The 8,452-nt window shown below is 32.3% G+C and overlaps 1 long non-coding RNA gene across 1 annotated transcript; it reads left to right on the plus strand.

Annotated features, from left to right (window-relative positions):
• The first annotated feature begins 6,069 nt into the window (after nt 1–6,069).
• On the plus strand, nt 6,070–6,319 carry LOC145813458 (uncharacterized). Its single transcript, XR_014356548.1, has 2 exons — nt 6,070–6,182; nt 6,247–6,319. It is a non-coding gene; the product is annotated as an uncharacterized LOC145813458 (long non-coding RNA).
• Nucleotides 6,320–8,452: the final 2,133 nt, after the last annotated feature.

Below are 8,452 nucleotides of genomic sequence, written 5' to 3' on the forward strand. Positions count from 1 at the left end.
TACCCCTAGTAACTTAGACTTTAGTGTAGAGGAGGTTGAGGAATTCATTTTAATCTGGACGAATCGTGTTTTTGTCACTGTCAATTTTGGGGCTTTTGGGCTTTCTCTTCTTCTGGAGTTGAGGTACGGATTTACATGCTTCCTAGCTTCATTATTCACTATTTTTTATAGTTATGGGTTTGTGAAAAGTTAGGTTTTGGTTATATTGTATAAATGCATTAATTTGGGAGAAAAAGCTTTATTCTCGATTGTGGGTTAAAGTTGGTAAGCACTAAGTTGTTGTCTAATGAGATTTTGTAGAAAATTGTGTTTTAGAGAAGAAATCCGCAAAGTTTGACAAAACTAGGGTTGTCGATGTTTTGAAAAAGTGGAGTGGGATTGTGTGTGTTGCGAGATTTTTAAGAAAACAAGTTTCGCCGGTAAATGTTTTCGGAACCTTTGGAAATAACTGAGTATGAATTACTCTTTTTGAGAGAAGAAAATGATTGAAAATTGTTAATTGGATGTTATGGGAAAATTGTATATTTTCGGTTGAGATTTATAAGGCTTGTAAAGTGTGTGAATGTTGTTTGGGAATCAAGAGATTTTGTATAAATCATTGAGATTCCAATTTTGATATCATTTTTGAATATTGTTGTTATTGTTATCATTATTGCTCTTTTAATAATGGCATTAGAAATAATTGTTTTGGCAACAGATGGAGGATTGTATTGAGTGCTGTAGAAATTGCAAGTGGACTAGAGAATAAAAATGATTTACAAATCATACATCGCATTGACCATGTCACGGATTTGTAAACTAGAGATTTTATGTTTTGAAAATGTATTATTGTTTTAAAACACATATATTGTGTTATTGGAAAGGGTAAATAAAATGATGAATCCGTAAGGGGGTGTGTGAATTAATTTGGCCTGTGTGTCCTTGGTGTAAGACCAAAAACCTGCGTGGTAGGTGCTGATTCCATCTGGATAATCTTGGAGGAATGGCATAGATAGCTTGTATAGCTTTCTATTATGATCACTAGCCTTGGAAATTTATTCATTATACTTACCATTTTATCGTTTTGAAAGGAATACTGGGAAAGATGTTTTAGAAATCTTGTATTGCATTGTTTCAAAGAGAAAAATGCAAATTTTACTAACGATTCCGGTCTAGACCCAGTTCTTGCTTTTGAATCCGAGAATCCATATCCTTAACTATTGTTCATTTCATTTTCATCTTGTTGCTAGTTACGTTTGGTTGTTTAGGTGTTATTGTTGCATTTGGAACAGATTGGGAGTTAGTTTTTTGAAAGAGTTGTTGTCCAGATTTTTGCTTGTTCGCTTGAGCGGTCTTTCTTGCACTCGAACGGTCTTTTATGGTCTGCAAAACTTCTGGGAGTAGAGTATCTTCGCTTGAGCGGTATTTATTGCGCTCAAACTATCTTTTTCAGGACTGAGTTTCTGGGAGAAGTCATTGCGCGCTCAAGTCATGTTTTTGGTCGCTCAAGCACTGTCATTTTTGTGTCTGACGCTTGAGTGGTGTTTTGGTTGCTTTGAGTGGTCTACGAGTATATCAGTTCAGGAAAAGGTTTTCTAAATCACTTTTCACTCTTTGTATCTCTCTAAAACATTCCAAAACCCTAGTTTTTCACTCTCTCCCTCTCTAGTTCTTGCATTCAAGCCACATATACTCCCAATCTATTGATTTCTTCACCCTAGTCCTTTGAAGAAAAAGGTAGAGCACATCGAGAGCTTCAATCTAATCGGAGAGGATATCGTTTTTGGCCCTGCCTAACTTCAACCCTTGCTCTCTGTTGTCTTCTATTATTGAGGTAGGGATTTCTTCAATCTTTGGTATAATTTTTACCTTAATTATTTGTTCATTAAAAAAATCAGTGATTTGGGAATTTTGGGTTAAACCTAGGGTTTGATTTTAAAATGTAAAAGAGGGGTTTTCAAATAGGTTTTTGAGGAAGATTGTGGGGATGTATTTTTGGTTGAGATATGTTAAAATGGTAGATTTCTTTACTTAACATTTATTTTGAAAGTAAATGAGGTTTTGTTCTAAAATCATGGATATTTGGTTTGTGTAATGACTCCAAAATGCATATCATGATTATATTAATTTAATTATGTGTTTAATTTTAATTGCGATATATGTTATGTGTGATTTGAATTGTGTTACTGTTAACAATGTGTATAGGATATGAATTGAACCTGTCTGAATTAGTAATTTATACAAGATTAAAATTTAATATTTGGAAAGGTAATTAGAGTCTAATTCACATTAGTATGATTAAATTTAGTTTAATTCGAATTAGATTATGATGAGAATTGATTTAATCAAGGTGAATTTGATATAATTTAATTTAACCTTATAGCTAAATCAAGGCTTAGGAAAATTAGAAATTAATTACAAGTCCTAAACCTACTCATCAATACAACAGGAGAAGAAGAGAGACAATGAGTGCATTTTGTTGGAGAGAAATACAACTCAAGGAGGAGTTCTAGAAAACTTAAGAAGAGGAAGAAGAAGAAGAAGAAGAAGAAGAACAAGGAAGAAGAAAGCAAATCTTCAACAATTCAACCATCTAAGGTAGGAATTCTTCTTTAATTTCTTGAATTTTGAGATGTTACACTCATGAATCTATGAAATTTAAGTTTAATTAAGAAGAAATCAAGCTTGATTGGTAATTTTATGGAGTAAAATATATGAATGAACAAGATAAGGAAGAAATTCTAAGAATTGAGCTCATATCATGACATGCATGGCTAGATTTGAAGAATTTAGCTCAAGATTTTGACATTCATGACTTCATTTCATGCAATTCTTGTTCACATATTTGATTTCTTGCATGATTTGCCAAATTTAAGGAGAAAACTCCATGGATTTTGAAATTAGAACTCAAAGTATGCATGTTTTGTAATTTTCCAATTTATTGAAGTTTTAATCTTTCAATTGACAAATTGAGTTTTGTTGGAAATTTATGTCCATATTTTTATGAATTCTTGCATGGTTCATAAAAAGCGAAGAGAAGACTTCAAAGATTTTGAATTAGAACTCATGTATGCATATTTTGGTGATCTTATACTTCAATTCAAGAATTTGAAGTTTTGCATGGCAATTGAGTTTTGATTTGAAGTTATGATTTGTGTTTAAAGTTAGATATGCTAAATTCAAAACGTTTTTGAAGAGTTTTGGGTCTTCAAATGCATGAAATTGAAATTTAAATTACAAACATTGAGTTCCAAAAATTGAGCTGAAATTCGGATTCTTTCAAAACCCAAACCGCACGTGCGGCCTAAGGCCCCACACATGCGGCCAACCTCCCATGTTCCAGTTTGCATTCTGTTTTTATTGCACATGTGGAGCGCATGTGCAATGGTGGTTCCGCACGTGCGACTAGGCCCTCCATACGTGTCAATTTTCAAGCCAGCATCCGTTTCGTTTTCTCTCCATTTTTTCGATTTCTGGGCTTCTATTTGCATGGTTTTCATGTGTATTTCAAATTCATATACATATCCTGAACACAAAATAAATTAAAGAATAAATAGAAATAACTGAACGAACAAGTAACGAATGAACAGAATAGGTTTAAGAACTGACAGGATGAATTGAACGTGTTATGAGATGTTGTGCTTGAATGTGTTTGTGTGGGTCAGACGCTGCATTCTAATCACGTGATTCAGGGAGCCAACTATGAGTAACAACCTTGTAAAGATTTGTTTGAATTCTAAGTATTTTTGAATTATAAAATGCTCTATTTCTGAAATGATGCTTTCTGACTAATTGAATGATTGTCCTATTTATGAAATGTATTCGTGGCATCCATAGCATCTGTTACTGTTACTGTTACTACTACTGTTACAGAGATCTCTGTCAGTTCCAATTTTTGGAACTACTGTTTACTAAATTGATGGCCATTATATATGACTATTTCGGTCTTCTAAGACCTATTGTACTGTTCTGCTAATGGATATACCACGTATGACTGCTATAACTTCAATATGATTTGACATGCTATGAGATACTGATTTGATAAATTAATTCATTAATGAAATTGAATGTTTTAAATTACGAAAAGGGCATCATTCATTACCCCTTTACATCGTTGTTATTCACTGGGTTCTAACTCACTGTTTTATATATGTATGTAGGTGATCAAGTGCAAGATCGGACTTAGTGGTGTTGACCTGAACTCTGCTTTTTGTCAAGCCAACTTATGTGCCTCACTGCGAGGTTCCAACCGGGTTAAGCTTCAAGACTTCATGGGTGGTCTAGAGTTCACCATTTTGTCTTTATAATTAAGTGTTTTGAAATGTTACTGATATTTGTTCTGAATGTTATTTTGACAGTTCGTTTGTTATTAGGATTCAATCCCTAGATTGTATTGTGTTGTACATAAGCTTGATCTTGGACTTGTGTGTACATATATATGTATATCAAGGTTTATCTTGTTCCATTTAACTCTACACAGCTCATTGGATGTTATATTTTATTATTTATAGGCTTTCGCCAGCCATTATTATTGTATTACTATTAAGCAGGCCTTTGGTAATCTCGAATTACTGGCCGGTTACTTCTATAATCCCTTGGGGTGGAGGTTGGGTCGTGACAGTTTGTGAAAGAAAATGGAATGAATATGAATGTTGATAATGATGGTGGAGTTATATATGTAATATCACTCCCATTTTGAAAAAGATGAGATTGTATCTTTTGTTGGAAATTATCTGTTGAATAGAAATATCTGTTTTGGGCTATCGGTGGAGTATAACTTTGATTGTTGTAGTTTTTGCATGAGAATTAGGTGAATTGAAACTAATTACTCATACATTGGGCATTGAGCATTATTGCATACTTAAACATTGAAAATGTATTATTTTGAGAAAAATTGGTGAATACCTTGGGGAATCTAGTTAGGAGGTATAGTTGTGGTTACTATGTTGGCCTGTGTGCCCTTAGTAAAAGTTTAGAAAATCGTGTGGTTTGGTGCCAATCCTTCCGGTTAGTACCGGTAAAATGGCTTTGATAATGCTTGTATAGCCTACTGGCAGATACATACCAAGAGATTCCCAGTGTTTGTATCTACTGCCCTATTTTCTAATATAAAAAGGTTATTTTCATGAATTGATATAATCTGGTATTATATTGTTTTGAGATGGAAATGTGAAATGTTTGACAAATAGCATGTATATGCATTTACTTAATGACTTTGTTAAGATTCATATATTGTGTTAAAGTATCTCTACTAGGTTTTAGCTCACCCTATATGAAAAATAACTTTCAGGTGCTGATGATATACCTCTACCAAGGATATAGATTGAGAGGACTTGGAGCCAAGGACTTCATTTTGTTTATTTTGATGAAATTGTTAAAGTACAAGCATGAGCTTTAATTGTATTGAGATGAACTCATTTTGATGTACCATCGACTTGGAAAGACGTAGCCACTAGGGCATATAATTATTCAATTTTATTTTTATTTTAATTCATGTATTCATGTCATATGTTATAAATTCAGGATCTAGGATTTATGAATGTATACACACGTATGTCATCCTTTGTATGATAAATGATTATAAATGGAATATAAAATATGATGTTATTGATCAATTGTAAGGAATATTATGAGATGGGTTATTGTTAATGTTTCGGGACGTTACATTTACCATTGCGTTTCATAGTCATATAGCCAAGTTTGGCATCTTCCCAAAAAAATCAAAAAGTTACTCAAAAAGTTAAAAAATTATCACTATTCACAAAAAAAAATTAAAAAATTAATTTTTCACACAGTTATCACAACTCAGCAATCATGTTAAGACTGCGCTGTGCAGAGCTTGTTAACTTTTGTAGCACAATTTGGGTGTAATTTCCACACTGTTGTTCGGCCCGTGAGGGTCCATCACGGGCCCCGTTTTGATCATCTGAACCGTTTAATATGTAAAACTCGTCGAGTACTATATGCCTGTAAAAAATCACGTTGATCGGATATCGATAACTACATGATCAAAATCCCTCATCAAATCCTCCAATCAAACACGGCGTAACAAAATCAAAAGATGGGATAAGGATTAACCTTACAAATGCTAACAATTCACACTAGACAAATCGAAGCCCATTCACCAGGAACGGCCGCAAATCAGTCAAAAAGTTTTGCTACGTAGATGCCGATCCACACACCATTGAAGAGCAGCCAAGCAGGTAGATGCCGATGCACACACCATCGAAAAGCAGATCCACACACCATTGAAGAGCAGCCAAGCAGGTAGATGCCGATGCACACACCATTGAAAACCAGCCAAGCAGGCACGGGCATGGTAACAGAAGCAGCTCGGAAATAGAAAGTGACTCGGCACCATTGAAATCGTGAACTACCAAAGCAGCACTAGATTATGAAAACCATGTTTCTTGTTCTTTTTTAATTTTTGGTTCTGTTATTTTACTTTTTCATTAAAAATAAATAAATAAAAAATAAACTTGTATGGTTCTGTTTTTCATTTTTTATTTTTATTTTTATTTTTATTTTTATATAACCCACACTTTCTAAGAAACATATATAAGTTATTTTTCAATTTTTAAAAATTATTTTTTCACTAAAATTAATTGTGTTTCAAACATTTATTAAGCATTTACAAAATATATAACACTAATTTATATAATATTTTTCATATATATTACACAAACTAATTTTACATTATATTTTTTCATATATATAACTACTAATTTGTAATAAATTTTACATCTTAAATCTCTCACTCATTTTTACTTTGATATTTTATTAGAGGTTAAATATATATATATATATATATATTAACTATAATAGAACAGAGCGATTTCGAAAGCAAATTATAAATTTTAAAATTTAATCCACGACTAACGAATAAAGCGTTACAAATTGATACGGATTGATACGATTTTAACAAATTTGACAATATTTTACATAGTCATAATAATTATTATCATCATCATCATCATTTTTTTTCTTTCTGAAAACAACACAATCAACCAGACTCCCTATCTAAAAAAAAGACAAAACAAACGAGCTCATTACAATTTCTCCTCAGTTTTTGGATGCATTGATAAAAACAAAAACTATTTTTCACTGTCCTCTTTCTTTTTATTTTTCTCTTCTAATCTCTTCACAAACTCAAAATTCAAACATAGCATTAGGGTTGCGTTTCGTAGGAGAGGAAAAGAGTAGAGAGATTTGCCAAGACCCTTGCTGTTTGGTTCACTATAAATCATGAAGTTATGTTTGATTCATGAATTTTGGAATAGATTTGGAAAGAGAAAAACAAAAAGTATTTGAAATGTAATTATATTTTATTCGCATTTCACCTACTTTTTTCTTTTTCCTTTTCAAATCATTTTCTAAACGCTAAACCTTAAAATCATTCGGCGAGAGGATAGAACAAGGCATCTACTGATCTACTAATGGTCTTTCTTTCCCTCCTAGGGCCAAATGGGTGCCTAATGTAAAGTAATCAACTTTCAATGGATGAAGTGTTCTATCAGTTTTTTTTTTTTTTCTTTATCAATTGATGAGATATAAATCATAAATATTATGAGACAACGAACATTTAATTGTGAATGAAAATCCACCGAATAGCTATAATCTTACAACAAACTCAATAAACAGCAAAAGAAAAAAAAATAAAAATAAAAATAAAAAATATACAGATTAAGCAGAAAGAATTGAACTTCATAGTGAGTTACAAGGGCTATTGGACAACAGTTCTAATAGGACATGTTTGATTAGTAAGATTATAGCATAAGATTGGAATTATTAGTCCATGGAGTCACAATCTTATGTTTGATTGCAAATTTTATTAACTGGGTTACATAATCAATCCCACAAAATTGGCAAATTTTTACTATTGAGAGGGACTAGATATATCATAATTTCAAGTATGAAAGAAAAATAAAATAAAATAAATACATAATGAATTATTATCTCACTAATTTAATCGGATAACTAATTCTACTATAATTCATGGGATTATTAATCCTTTCACTATTAATCATGTTAATCAAACAAGGCCATATGGTATTATATTGGTTACACTTTTGTATCAACTTACACAGCAGCTTGCAAGGGCTAGTTCTATCCAGCAAGTCTAGGAAAAAAATTTCCAAAAAGTTCCCCAAATGCAGTTCGCAACATAGCATTTATCTTGGATGGATCCAAACTGCACCATGACTCAACACAAGAAAATTTATGGCTTTGTAGCATTACTGAGTTTTATCTAGCAGATTATCATGTAACAGGTTCGCTGTAACACAACGAGTTTTCACTACACTTTCGAAAACAATTAACAAGTTTTCACTCTAAATAAGCACGGTGGCAACTCAGTTGCCAAATTACCAATTATGTACAAGTTGGGCAGGTTCCAAGTTTTGTATCTGCTTAACTTCATAACATAGCATGACTATCAATTGAATGGGGTAGCAGCTAAGACCTCTGAGAGTCA

Source organism: Camellia sinensis, chromosome 15 (assembly GCF_055761805.1).
Source record: "Camellia sinensis isolate YWXY chromosome 15, ASM5576180v1, whole genome shotgun sequence".
Lineage (NCBI taxonomy): Eukaryota > Viridiplantae > Streptophyta > Magnoliopsida > Ericales > Theaceae > Camellia > Camellia sinensis.